We start from the raw sequence: 15,086 nt of genomic DNA, 5'->3' as shown, positions 1-15,086 counted from the left end.
GTGCTCTAACTGTTGATGGTCCGTGGCTTCGGGCTGGTGATTCCACTGCTGAGCACGGTGCTGGCCTGATCCTCCTGAACTTGCGGAAACAAAAGTCATAGCCTCAGGTTTTTCACAGGAGAGTGAGCTAGAGAATGAAGGAGAAGTAGTCCCTCCCTAGAGCTGGTTGCTGTGTGGCAGAGGACATAGCATTTAGGACTAATTTTGTCATTCCTTATCTGCAATAAGTACTACACGGGCCAACCAAAGTAAAGGGGGATCTGACAGCTCAGAATGAATGGTCTGAGAAGCACGTGCTAATGGACAGAAAAAAACCAGCAGCTGTGTTCCTCATGGTCAGAATAGAGGCAACAGTGTATGATCACTCCAATCCACACATCAGAATATAGAAACTTTGTGTCATATATATTAGGTTTCATTCTTAATTTTCTTTGTATATTAGAAATCCACAGAAAGGAGGTAGCTGTGTGGGACTGATATATGGAGAACTTTGCAAATGTTGCCAACACATAGAGTTAGCAAATAAATTTAGTAATAGAAAACCATAGAATCATAAATTGGGTTGGGATGCAGGGTTGGGTTGGGAAGGGACGTTAAAGATCATCTAGTTGCAACTCCCCTCCACCATGGACCGGGACATTTTCACTAGGCTGGGTTGCTCAGTACCCCATTCAGCCTGGCCTTGAACATTTCTTGGGATGGGACATCCACATCTTCCCTGGGCAGCCTGTGCCAGTGTCTCACCACCACAACAGCGAAGAATTTCTTCTTAATATCTAATCTAAACCTGCCCTCTTTCAGTTTAAAGCCTTTGTCCTATCACTACATGCCTGTGTAAAAAGTCCCTCTCCACCTCTCTTGTAAACTCCTTCAGGTACCAAATGATGCAATAAGGTCACCCTGGAGCCTTCTCTTTTCCAGGATGATCAACTCCAAACCCCAATTCTCTCATCCCTTCCTCTTAGGGCCCTAATGATGTAGCAGAGTCGTAGGCAAAAGGAGGAAGGCAGAGTCTGAGTATGCTTGGGAAAGAAGGGAAGAAACACCTTTCAGGGTGTGCTCAGAGCCTTGCAGGAGTGATCTGAAAGCAACAGTGGCATGGATGGAAACATAGGCAGGAAGTTTACATTTTGATGAAATCTGTCCAAGCCTTTCTTCCCCCTCAGTACTTCAAACAAAGCACCCTGTGTTACTCTAATGAATAATGGGTCCAGAAAGGTGAGCAGTAAATAGCATTTTCTATTGACCCATCAAGTAAATGATGCTTTACATAGCCTTTTAATCTTGGCTCCACTGCATTGTTGTGGTATGGTATAAGCCCTGCTAATGCTAACCTTGATTACAAAAAGCATTGAGTTTCTCAGATGTGCCATTTCCTTTTGAAACAGCAGCAGTTGAGACAGACTGGTTTCCCAAGGGCCCAGAGTAACTGTTTTCTTTGAAGTACTTTTCCCAGTTGATAATTTGGCCTGATCCTATGATGATAACAGCCAAGTTATTTGGTGGTTTTTCATTGTTGTTTTGTTTTATTTTGTTTTGTTTTTCCCATTAGCAGCATGAATATCTCCCTTTGTTCTATAATAACATCAGCCTGAGACCTCCTTTGGAATCACCAGTTCAGTGGTCCAGCAACTTAATGGTCAATCATAGTCTGGTCTATACCAAGTATTTTCTTCTTCTTTTGGTAGAACCACTGCTTTAATCTGCATGGTAAACGTAATATTGATATAGGACACACTCTGCCTCAGACTGACACATAAAAAACCCCCTCTTCATTGTCTTGTCGCTTACCTGGACAATAATTTCTTGATTTCACCAAGAAAAATCATCAAAAGCAATGATAGTGCTGACAACTTCTGTGATGACTGTCAGGGTAAGGACACAATAGATAGATTTCTAGAATTTTTTCTAGTGAGATTCAGAAAGAAGGTGTATCTTTAGTTAAGAGTTAGTAAAAAAATGTTTTAAATCTTACCCCTTGGTGATAAAATGGCAAGTGAGCGACAGCCTAGGGACATTGGTATATTGATATATTGGATTGAGATCCTAGTCAGGGGCCAAAAACTGTGTGGAAATGTCTGCAAAGGGCATCTGTAGCACTTATTTTTATTATGTGTTCCCAAATACTTGTGTGATTTCGTTCAGATGTGATAAGCTGCATTGAATTTTGCCTTTGCATAGTTATATATTGTTTCTTGACTTGGTTTCTCCAGTGTAACACTTTTCTTCATCAGCAAGAACCTTGGATTTTGTCCTCTTCTCACAGGTGTTTCCTTTTCCCAGACTAGTTTCTTAACATTTTCAACACTTCCCATTTATTACTCCCCAGCTGTCACATCACACCAATAAATTCATGCAGTAAACATCTCAACAACAGAATAACCTGAGAGAATGTAAATCAGCACAGAGCAGCTCAAAATCTGTCATGATCCAAATTTATGAAGCCCAGAGGTCTATAGATTTGAACCTCAATCACAGTCATCTCACAAAGAAATCTGCAGCCAGTTGTGTGCACCAACACCTACTTTATAACAATCTTCATAAGCAACAAAATCTATTGTTCCATTTCAGGGAAATTCAGTTTTTCTCTCTTAAATGTTTTTCTTACCTATTCTCCTCCCCTCCTTTTCCTTGACAAATCCTGGAAATCAGGCCTTATCGAAAAACTCTCATTTGAAATTTATGTGCAAGGCACAAGTTAAGTAGTCTGCGTGCATGATGTTTGTGTGTGTGTCCTGACAGAGAGACAAAACTTATGAAGAATGGCATTAAACCAGCTAATACATTTGGGACAAACAATTAGGCTCCAGATGCTTGTCCCTGGAAACACGTCCATTTTTCCTGACTCAGTCATTTGAGCTAGTAAGAGGTTGTGCCCATCCTACCATCCTAAATAGCATCCTTGCTATTTATCAGAACTATAATAATAGTTTTTTATGCATCAGGTTTTCCTCAACTCATGACTTGCTAGCAAAGCAAAGTCATCTACAGTAGTTAATCTGGATCTGCAATCCTGTCAGCACAGGGTAAATTTGAGTGACATGAAGGAATGGATGTGAGGGATCAAGCACTGAAACATCCAAATGATTCACTGAAAACTAAATGAAGATTTAAGAATACACCTGTTCATCAACCCTGAGACAGCAGTGAATAAATGTGTTTCAGTAATGATCCAAAGAAACAACAAGGCACAGCCCTCTATTACTAGGACTGACAGGAATAAGAGCATGGGAAAATAATTAATTGCTTGCTGCCTGTATTGGATTAAGAAGTGAGTTATCCAAACAAAGATGGAGAACATAAAGTGAATCGATACTTCTTTTTATACCTGATGGGGCAAAAATCTACATGCTTGACTTATGCTGGCACAACCTATTTATATCTGTGCTCCTGCAGACTTAGTGGAATTTTTCCTGTAATCAGATGTTCATTGCAGCACCAATGAACCTTCAGTCAGGACCATGCCTTTCTATTCTTCAGTAGAGCAGCACCTGCAGATGTGAATAAATGCGTCAGAATTGTCATCTTTTATTTTTAGCAAAGTGGATAAAAATTAGGAATTGAGCTATAGCAACCTCTCTCTCTCTCTGAAGTATTTTGTGCAGTTGGAGGTCATTATAGTTGATCTCTGATTTTATGAAGGCTTATGTAAATTAAAATCAGGATTACATAATTCTATGCATTGAAATCTGCTACTATTGTTTTCATGCCAGATAGCTAGCAAATTGATAATAGCACTGTGTATGCAGTGATTAATTCAGAATTACTTTCACAAGCAATGACTGATATAACTATCTTCCTTCTTAAAAAAAATTCCTGAAAATTATTTCCCTTTAAAAAAAATCCATTCTTTTTGTAAAATAACTAATTCCCATTTCTCCGTAATATTACTAATATTTTCCTCCAGACCCTTTAAAGGTAAGACAAATAGGCAGCAATCTCAGAAGCATGCAAATCATAGAAACATTTAAATCCTGGCAAATGATTTCTGAGGAACAGTTTTTAAAACAATGTAAACAAGGCAGACTGGAAGGGCAGAATTGTGTTTTAACAACCAGGATTTAGAATCTGACAAAGTTGAAATGAGAGAGATGGAATTGAACTGCTTCTGGCTAGTGAAGTAAATGGCAACTTACCAGACTTTTCTGTTAAAGAAATGCATAAAGAATGCCTCACCTTATCAGGTGCTGCTATTTCCAGTGGCATATACTGTACATTCAATTAGGCAGAACCTTACAAAGAAACTCTGAGCTTCTAGACTACCCTATGTTGTCTTGCTGTACCACCTACAACCTTCAAAATTAACCTTCATTTATACCAAATCTGTAAATCTGTCTCCACATTTTGAGCAAACTCAGGTCTGTTTTTCAATTGTGTCTTCCCTCACATTTTCCATTCAAACAAGAGCAGTGTCCAGAAAATTACAAGTGTACTCATTTATATTTCAGTGAACTTGGGCAGCTCTTTAAGTATGAAGAAGCAGAAACCTTCTTCTAGCAGAAAATGTAGCTTGTTGAACAGGAAATACCTCCCAGGTCATCCTCTTGAATTGTCCCAGTTGCTAAAAAGAGTGGTGGTAAGACCAGGAAACTTAGTATGACTTGTGCCTTATCTATTTTCTTTTGTAATCCAGGGTGTCTGATGAAAATGAGTAAGCATTGCTAGACCATGCTCTAGGTATGTTTTCTTAAGCAACTTATTTTTCATTAAAATTGCCTATACACAAAGATTCATGTTTTTAATATTTCACAGTCATTTGCTGCTTTAGAAAACACTCTTGAAACTGAGATTTCATTTTAAGCAAAATGCAAGGAAAATTAATTCTGCAAGAGGAAACTGTCTGCTTCAAAGCCAGTACCAAACACACAGGGGTTTTTTGCAAGAGCATAATGTCCTTCTGGCCAAAAAAATGTCTGATACCTTACAAAACATTTGGGAATTTGCATCTTCTAAAGGAATTATTTCTTACTCTTTCTGTACAACATTTAGCACTGTTGTTGGTCCCATGACTGACTGGCGCAGTTTCATACTATTTTTAGTATTTCCTTAGACCTTCATTGCTCAGTTCTCTTTAATTTTTTCGCATTATGGACAAAAATATCCCCTGACTATTTGTATGTCTGCTATAAACTTATTAACCAAGATTGTTTGTGTCAGGCAAACAGATTTCATTTCAAAGTGAAATGTAGGTTGTTTCCCTTCCTTTCAATTCTTATGTGTTTCCTATCCTTTGGTCACGAAGTTGACCAATTACAATTACACTCCAGAGGAGATTATCCCGAACAGGTTTTGATCTAATGCAAAAGATAGCTCCGTTTTCTTTTCATTTCCCCTTGTATTCAGGGGCATTAGTTATTTATAACCTGGTAATTATTTTTAGTCATTCAGCGGAACAAGATAGGAAGAAAGCAACAGGTAAAGAGAAGGTAAAATCACTTCTGAAGCTAAAAGAAATACATTGTTTCAAAAGCAAAATCCTCATTTGGATCTAAAATAAAGTTCTTGATCCTTGGAGTCAACAGCAGGGCTTATATTGACGTCAGCTGGACAGTGCCACTGCCAGAGGTCTTGTGATGCCACTGCAAATGTGCAAAGGGATGAGAGAGCCAGTAGCAGCTATTGAAGTACAAAAATACTGGTAGGTCAGCATTATGTAAACCATGACTGTGTATTTAATTTTTCAAATTTTTTTTTTTTATAATTCTTGTGTTGTTCAGGCAGACTTTTAACCAAGTTTGTCTCTTTAGACTACATTTTCTTTTGCCTGGGTGTATTGTGTTCCTCATATGATCTTTCTTGCCATGGCTAGAACAGAAAGGAAATAAAAATCAGAAGGAAAGAGGAGAATCAGTTCTAGTTTGCTTTAATAGTGGTGGAGTCAAAGCTGATATTAATATAGATAATGTGAGAACACAAAGTTTTCCTGACAGTCATGAAGAGAAACTTCTGTGATTGGAAATACCTGTAGTGAGCAATGAAAATATATATATGTGCATGTAACTATGTGCATGCAGCTGACAAAGAAAAACAGGTTCCTTCACTGCTTACTTTGAGAAATGGAGAATTGCAGCTCTCCATTAGGTAAAGCATTTCTTGGAGGAGATGAATAAGCAAGTGCCTAGCAAGGCATTGGTGAAGGTTGAATAGGGCTGAGATGAGGCAGGTGCCACACTGAATGGCATTATAAATCAAAAGGCACGGAATAAATAAAAACACTGCTTGGAAGAAGTTGATTATGGATTGGCTAAAGTTTGCCTTGAAGCTGTGATGAGGCTGGAGGGGCAGAGGAAGAATGAGTTTAGAGATTTCTTATTGAAGGAGGATGAACTCTGAAGACTTAGCTGTCTGAAACAGGTACTAAATAATTAAAGCTGTAAGTTGTCTAGGATAAAAATGGTTACATCAAAGCTGAAATGTGGTCAGTGTCTCCTAAAATGAATTCAGAAGGAGAAAGGAAAATTTAAACGTTTGTTTGAATTCAAACGTGTGTTGCATGAGTGCTAAAATTCCACAGGCAAATTACATTAGTTTTACAAATGTCCTTTGTTTTCTGTTCATTTCTTCATTCTTTCCTTCCATCATTCCAACAATAACTGTAGTGGGAAAAAACTACTCATGGTCCTCCTCTAAGGCAAAACAAATTGAAAAAAGAACAGCACCAAAACATACTCATTCTTTTTTACCAAATACAGCATTGCCTTTACATTTTCTCTAATTAATTCAATTTTTGAATGGCATCTTAGGAAAAATAATTTATACACTGAGGTACTACTCACACAAGTGAAAAATTCAGTAAACTGTTAATATTGTAAATCTGTTACAATTTTCTCTGCTCCATTACATGCACATGACTTAAGTTGAAGCTCAGCATATTTGAAAAGTCGGATGTAATTTTGAGTCCTGAGGGAGCAAGGCTTAATAAGTACTCATACTTCTTCCTGCTTCATTATTACTAGATTATTGCTTTCTTATTCCACTATCTTCACTTGTATGACTTGACAGTTCAAATAGAAACTCATTGACTTGAAAATGAGCCCTGTTCAGTTGGCTCTACAACTTTTGCCTTAGAGGAGAATTTTTAATGATGTAAACCTTGAGAAACTGCAGACACTTGCATAGGAAGAGAAAAGAATGAGGCAAATATTTCCACTTTGTCTTCAAGAGAAGAAAGGGTATGCAGCGAACAGGGTATTTTTTGTTCCTTTGTCTGCAGTTCTTAACCAAAAGCTTTAACATTTCTGAACTCCTTATTCAAGCAAAATTAACTTCAAAGTCTCAGAATAGTTTACAGGCCTGTAAAACCATTAGGCTCATCTTGGTTGATGTGTGAACTGCTAGAGGGTTAATAACAAGGCTGAATTAAGCAAACAGACACAGAGATTGGAAACCACCATTTTCCATGTACAGTGAGGAAGTTACAGGACAGATGGAAGACATGTAAACTCTTCAATGGCCTAAGAAAACTCCTGCGCTTTTGAGCTGAAAAGCTTGATGCTAATGCTGAAAAAATAGTTTATTTGGGAACACTGATGAAAGAGGACATGGATGCTGTGTTGGAATTGAGCTGCAAATCACAACATTTATTTGCTACTGCATGTGTGCACATTCACACTCAGACATAGTTTGCTATCTATTCTGTGAATTCACAGCATGGTGTGACGCCCCTAGTGAGGGATTCCCAAGCCCCCTAGGGTTGGTTGGTTCAAGTGCAGAAGTCCTGCTACTGTAAGTCTAGGCTCAGCAGCTACCAGCCCAACTCCTTACACTGCTACCACAGGGCTGGGTAAATTAGTACAAATGTCACAGCCTGAATACACCTATTTTCTTTCCAAGGATTGGCTTGCTGGCGTTCCAATGCATTGGATACTGTTCATTTCAGAGTGTGACCGATGTTCAGCTAAACGCCTCTAAGTGTGACATATTATGAACAAATTCACCCACATTTGGGACCCTCCTTTATACTGGACATGTGTAAGAAGCCAAAACATTTGCTGATCCATCCTTTCCAGGAAAGTCCCTACATGATTCATGCAAATATCAGCAATTGTGCTATCTGCACTGAGTAACTTGTAATTGCTTTAAAATCTAGACAAAGTGGAGGGTGTGCTTGCTTTATTGGATGTTCAGAGGTTATGGAGCTTGCCAAGAGACTAAAGACCTGCTTACAGCCATCTGCAGAAGTGTCAGTCTGTGGCTGCATCTGGTTGACAGTGGGAGGGTTATTACGAGTCCCTGAGGAGTGTCCTGACAGTGCATCACCTGAGCCCAGCACTCTTACCAACAGGAAACCAGGGAATGGCACTCTTTAAGACTCATCTCTCTGATCGTAATGCTGTGCCTGACAATTAATGTCAAAGTTAATTAATAGAGCTAATTCATACACATTATGAGATAAATACCCAAATAATATCATCAGAACTGATGTGGGAAATGTAGAATTTGGAGATTTGTATTGCAAAGCTACAGACTGGTCTTTCCAGAATTTTGGAAGAGTCAAACACCTGAACCCACAGGAAACCAATGGGCAGAGATTGTTCAGAGGGTAGGCCCTGTGAAAATGGCTGAGAACCTTTTACAAGCAGGGATGAAAGCAACAAATGGCAGAAATGGTAGGCAAAAAGAGGATGACCAAGTGGATGGAAAACAAAGAGGGTTTTTTTGCCCTGGACTATACTAAAAGAAAGGAGAGCACTCTCTCAAAATTATTTTATTTTTCCTGTAAACAAAAATATCACACTCTGTCAATAAAAATAATCAAAAGAAATCAATATACTAGAACAGAATTCTCCTGCCAAGTTTCCATGTAGTCAGTATTTTTACTCTTTTCTTTTTTTTTCCCCACAGAAAACAGCCATATTTTATTTGTTCTGTCAATGCTCCACATTTATTTTAATAATAAACAAAAGGCAGATACCTTGGCCATACCTTCTATTTGGCTGAAATACTTTCATACTTTAATTGGAAGTCATATTTAGACAAGATACCTTCTTTTTCTCAACAAAGTGATAAAAAATACTGTTGTCAGAACATGGAAGCTGTTGTGGAACTCTTCTGGAAAGCTGCTCTGCCTGGGGCATTTCCAGGAGTCACACCATCAGACAAGTAATGCACAACTGAATCAAAATCCAGCAGTATGCTTTGTGGTCGAATGCACTTAAAAATCTCTACAAAATGCTAATGTTTACATGGCTGAATTTACAGCCCCTGAAAAAGACTTATAAAATTGTTTTGTTAACGCAGTTGTTCAAATACTTTCATCCAGCTATCAAGAAGAGATCCAGCAGGCTCTAAATGGTTACATTTTCATAAAACCCAGAAATAACAGTGCCATGATGGCAGAGGGATAGTTTTCTAATTGGATCAGGGACAGTGGAAACAATTTTAATCAGACATCTGTTTCTGAAGTCTCACTTCCTAGACTTGTAAGTTATGTGACAATTAATTTTCAGTACAAAGTGTCGCAATATTTGAGGTTGGAAACATGAATTTTCTATTCCTTATCTATTCCTTCTCTCCCTGAAATGCACAGAAGAATGTCAGAAGAAGACAAATAGCACATCTTATTTTAGTCTTCTTAATTTGGAGAACTATAATAATTAATTAATCCAACACCTTGCTAATTGGAACGTGATTGTAGTTTTAGAGATTTTTGCATTTAGGAATAAGAACTGCACTATCTTTTCAGGGGAACTTTTAGCTTAATATAACCCTTTGCAACTTATTTAAAGTCTTCGCTGTATATATAATTGTGGCTTCTGCAAAGTTATTTTACAAATAAATGCATCTAATAAAAAACTGCTGGAGATACTATAAATCTGGACAGAACAACTCCAAAGGAAAAGAGATGCAATTTAGGAAGAAAAAGCAAGGAAAATTTTACTTTACCTGTAAATGAAATGACACGTGACAGATGGTGAGCACAATCTTGGGTAATCTGTTAGTCCTTGTGAGTGAAATCAATTAAGTTTAGAAAATCTATTTATTGCCAGGGAGATTAAAAACTAATTAGCAATTATAAAGAAATCTGAAAAGATCCTAATTATAATGAAGCAATGAATTTAGTTTCTGCACAGGAGGGAGGTTCTAAATACATGGGAATTTTGTATATTATCTTTTGTTTATTAAGAAAATAGCAAGCCCTATCTTTTTGGTATTTTGGTGATGATGTCTGGAAAGGCCACCTGGATATTTTTATCACAATGCTGACACAATAGCAACATCCCAAATACCAGTTTATTAAAACCCGACTGCAGGATTAAGTACTTAGCTAAGAGCATTTTGCAACAGATAAGAAAATAATCTTGTATTTTTTTAAAATTTTCATATTCTTTCATCTTTTCCTGCAGTTGCATTTAGTTTTAATTAGCCTTTTACTTGCAACATTAAAATAATATTTTTTTCTTTTTCTAAGAGTTGGGCATAAGGAGAATAATTTAATTTCCACAATAAGTTTCCATGAGATGTACATCACCTGGGCTCTTTGACTGCTGGAAAGCACGTGTTAAACCCCAGCCTAAAGTTGGTGGTGGAACATTTCTGTCAACCATACAGACATAAACTAGAGAAACACCTGAAATGAAGGAAAAGTCAACAACAACAAATCCCTGGAGTTTATGGGACACGTGAAGATATGTGGCTTGTTGAAGAGACTTAGGTATGTTGTGGAGGGAGGTCTTATCGTCACTTGCTGTCCAGATTGCCTGAGTTTCTTCCCTGCTGTGCCACTGTTGTTATTCCTGACTCTGATAGACACATGGTAAAATGGAACTTAAGCCTCCACTGTTTTGGTGTGATGTGACGACCTTTCAGGAACACAGCTCCCACCAGCAGTGATTGCTCGAGCAGTACTAGGAATTCTTTATGGATAAGGGCTACTTTAAGCTAGTTTTCCTTGTTAACATGTTTTTAAAATTGCTTTTCTCTGTGTAAATTACTCTCTTTGTGCTGAACCAAAAAACCAAATAACCCTAAGTTTACTTTCAGCTACCAGTGATCTTCCTCATAAATGTGTTTCATTAAGATATGGGTGAGGTATACACACATCCTCAACACGTCTGGTTTTGAACAATCTCTTCAGCACATTTATAAGAGAAGCATCCACATTTCAAAACCTGGTATGTAATATTTAGATACAGAACTAAAATAATCGTGGCTAGCATTGAAAATGTTATACTTTAGTTTACTCTTTTCAGCGGTATACTCCATGCTCTTCTGCAGAACCCCTAAACAGCTACAGGCTCATCCAATCAAAAGTACTCTCAAAGTTTTTTGAATTCTCCTGTAAAACCTAAGGTTTTTCCTTCCCTCTATGAGAACTTTCAAAGCATTAGTAATTTTTTTTTGTTTTGTTGAAGGTTTTGTATTTTTAATATATTGCTTCTTTTCCAATCTCTAAGATATTATTTGCTTAATTAACTGCTTGGAGACTTCTGTTATGTTCATGCAACCAGCACAAGAACAACTTTCCCCTATTAATAGCTGCCTTTTTGAGAGCCCATCTTAATCAATATGCATAAAAACAAAATCTGTGATAACTTTCCTCAAACCATTTAATATATAAGCATGTCTTATGTGTAAATGCCTTTGGCATTCATAGCTGATCATCTTTTCCTTCTTCAGTCCTTCTCTTTCTCTTTACAAATTCTGGGGAGCTATGAGATGCTTCTGAGAGACAAAAGAGGATAAAAACCCCCAGACACTAAATTTAAGGTTTTTGAAGTCTGTAGGCTTAACGTTGGATTTCCAGGACCATGTATAAACATTTAATTAAAAAGTGCTCAGTCCTAGAGCTGATAGGTATTTATAGCTTCTACAGGCAGGTAAGCATTTAAAATGCCTGAAAATCAAACTATTTAATTAAATATTTTAACCATGTATTCAGGGACCCAATGTTAAGCATAAGCATAAATACAAAATTACAGTAGTAAAAGAACACTCCACCACCTGCTGTTATCTGACTTCACAATCAAAATTAATCCATTGGATGCAAAATTAGAAACATTGTTTTTTAAACTTTCTAAAATACCTCAAGCCAATGCTGTGGTCCTGAATGAATGAAACTCCAGTATTTTCCTTATTCTTCACTACTTTTGTTGAATCTTTGTGAGGTCCTTCCTTCTTTCATTCTAACTTATCCTTCTTAGCACATACATAATTTCATGACTTTGTAAAGACCTAGAGATGAATTAAATTTGAGATGAAAGGAAAAGAGATTAATAGTGAAAAGGAAGAAGCTTTCTACTTTAAAAACGTGGCTCAAATACTACAGATTCATGGCCAGTGCTTTTCTGAGAGGTATTTATGATCACAGATGTTTATAATCGAAGACATTTTTGTAAAAACCCTTCATGTTTCAGAGACAGTTTTATGCATCTAAGGAACATATTCTTAACTGATCTCCAGGTTTTATTTTTAGAGCAGTGCCACAATATTTTAGTATAATTTATTAAAAATTTAATATGCTGGTAGCTCTCAAGTTGTAAATGAAGCATGTAGGAGGAGAGGGATTACTACTGTACAGCTTCTGCAACAGGGAATAATTATAGTCCTTCTAGAAAAAGAAGGGGGTGGGAAAATACTGTGTAATAAGTTGTGTATAGTTTTTCCTTTCAGTGACAGACTGATTCAGTTTTAAAAACTGCAAACCTCCAAGCTCCTGCTGGGTGTTGGTTACCCACCATGCGACTGGCCTACAGAGAGAAGGAATGGATACAGTCAGAGGACTCATCTGTGATTCCTCGTGGCTGTAGCTCTGAGAGTCGACAACTCAGTGTTGCTTGTGCACCTCATCCTGCTCCTTTGAGGCTGATGGGGATCTATCAGGCTTCAGTTCTCTTGAGTGCTAAGGAGTCCTTCAAGGACAAAGAATTCTTGTATATACCCTTGTTCATCCCATTTTACAACTTCCTTTCATTTTGCAAAGATAAATTTTACTTTATGTCTAAATCAGTTCAATTTGGATTTTCTATGCACTAAAAATTTACATTTATTTTGGTTTGACACACCTTTTTTTTTTTTCCATTAGGTAGAAGATGAATAATGTCATGTGTTTTTACAAGTCCTATGAGGATTCTGAAAATTTCTTATAACTATAGTTATAACATCAAAAAGAATTTTTTTTCAGTGAGAAAGAAATTCCAATCTTTTCCATTTGTCCTTTATAATTACTTATGAATTACCTCAAAGGAGCCAAGCTTGCTAGCTTTTTTGACCAGAGACAACATAACCTCTCTTCAAAGTGTGAGTCTCTGAAGTGGCTGAACTTTAGTCTTCTTCAGAAAACATCTTTTAACCTGTAAATGTCTATTGCTGGCTAGTTAAATAAACTGCCTTAAAATGGTCAACCTCAGTATGTGAAACATAGGCAGATGAGTGATCTCTCTGAAATATGGTTTCCATATGTGGCTTGTGTGAACCCTGGGATAATGTTTTCTTAGCAGCTGAAATTTCCTCCTGAACTGCACTAAGCAACTATAGAAGAAAAAAAGCTTTCACAGAACAAAATTATTTTAGCATTAGTTTAGCAGAGTTGATGGACATTCTGCCAAACAAATCCCCTCTGTGAGGAGCAAAGGGGTCTATTTAACTTCAGGCTGTTAGTTTATTCCATATAGGGCAGCAGGTAGATTAGGCAGACTGATGCTCCTTCTCTGTTTCACTATTAACCAGAGTATCCACAGACTGGCAGACATAATTGAGGCTGCCAGCCTGGGAAACTCTCCTCATATCTATTTGCTCATCATATAGGAAGGTGAAAATCTTACACTTCCTAGTCAGTAATAGGTTACTCTTACTACAGCTTCATTAACACATTTAGCCTAATAATTTAATAGTTGTACTGTGATTGAAAACATAGCTAACTGCAGATGTTGTTGGTTGTTGGTGTATGATATAGATTCAGCCATTCATGCAGTGACTTGAAGGAAATTTGGGGCAAAAGAAGAAATGAGAAGGGAAAGCCTGAAAAACACAGCAGTGGTTGGTTTTTTTACTACTGACAAAGTAAAATCTCACCGAATAATCCATAGTTTCAATGTTGGTAATATTTTACCAGCAGCAACTCTTTCTTTAATTGGAAGGAAGACTACAAAGATCGTAAAGCCTCTTGAATGAAGTGCTGAGCAACCAGGCAGATGGGGAGACCTTGTTTGGCCTTTCAATGTCTAAAAGGGGGCTTATAAGAAAGATAAGAACAAAGTTTTCAGTTGGGGCAGTTGTGATAGGGTAAGGGGTAGTGGTTTTAATCTAATAGAGTGTAGGTTCAGAGGGTGGTAAAACACTGGGTTCCCCAGAGAGGTGCTGGATGCCCCATTCCCGGTAAGATTCAAGGTCGGGTTGGACAGAGCTTGGAACAACCTGATCTATTTGAAGTTGTCTTTGCTCATTGCAGGGGTGTTGGACTAAATGACCTTTAAAGGTCCTTTCCAACTCAAACCATTCTGTGATTGTTCTACACATCAGAATCTCTGTGTACCATTTTGCACTCTTAAGTCCTAAATTCCTGACACACTCAACATTTCCACTGAAGTAATAAGAAGTAAAAGGTAAGACAGCCTACACTGCCAGAAGACAGATGTAGCAGGTTTGTATTGGCTGAAAATAATTATACAGCAATAGCAAACCTAAGGCAAAAAGAGGTAACCAAAAAAAGGTAGGATTTTTCTCTCTATTGGTTAATATAAAAAAATGCCAACCAATAATGATTGTGGCTAACGAGGGGAGAGGAAGGAAAATGTTCGTGAAGCAGTAGTGCTTTGGGTAAGGCATTGAACAGGAAGGGACCTGGGTTGAGAGCTACCACCGTTTCTAGATCTGCACTTCCGAGGCTCAGTTTCTCTTGTACCAGCCACACCAAGGTCCCTGCAAACGTTCCCTTGCCTACGGGATAAATCCTAACTCAGCAGTAGTAAATGTCCTTTGGAGGTCTCTTCCAGCCAGGCTCAAACCTGTAAGAGTTGTCCTGATAGCATACGAGCCCTGGTGTAAACGAGTGGTAAAATACTGCCAGGATGTCAAACAACCCACTGCTCACAGCAGAAGGGGCTGTGTGGAGGGAACCGCTGTGGCAGCCACCTGTAATTTCGCTG

Source organism: Corvus brachyrhynchos, unplaced genomic scaffold (assembly GCF_000691975.1).
Source record: "Corvus brachyrhynchos isolate BGI_N302 unplaced genomic scaffold, ASM69197v1 scaffold94, whole genome shotgun sequence".
Lineage (NCBI taxonomy): Eukaryota > Metazoa > Chordata > Aves > Passeriformes > Corvidae > Corvus > Corvus brachyrhynchos.
This window is presented reverse-complemented; position numbering follows the sequence as displayed.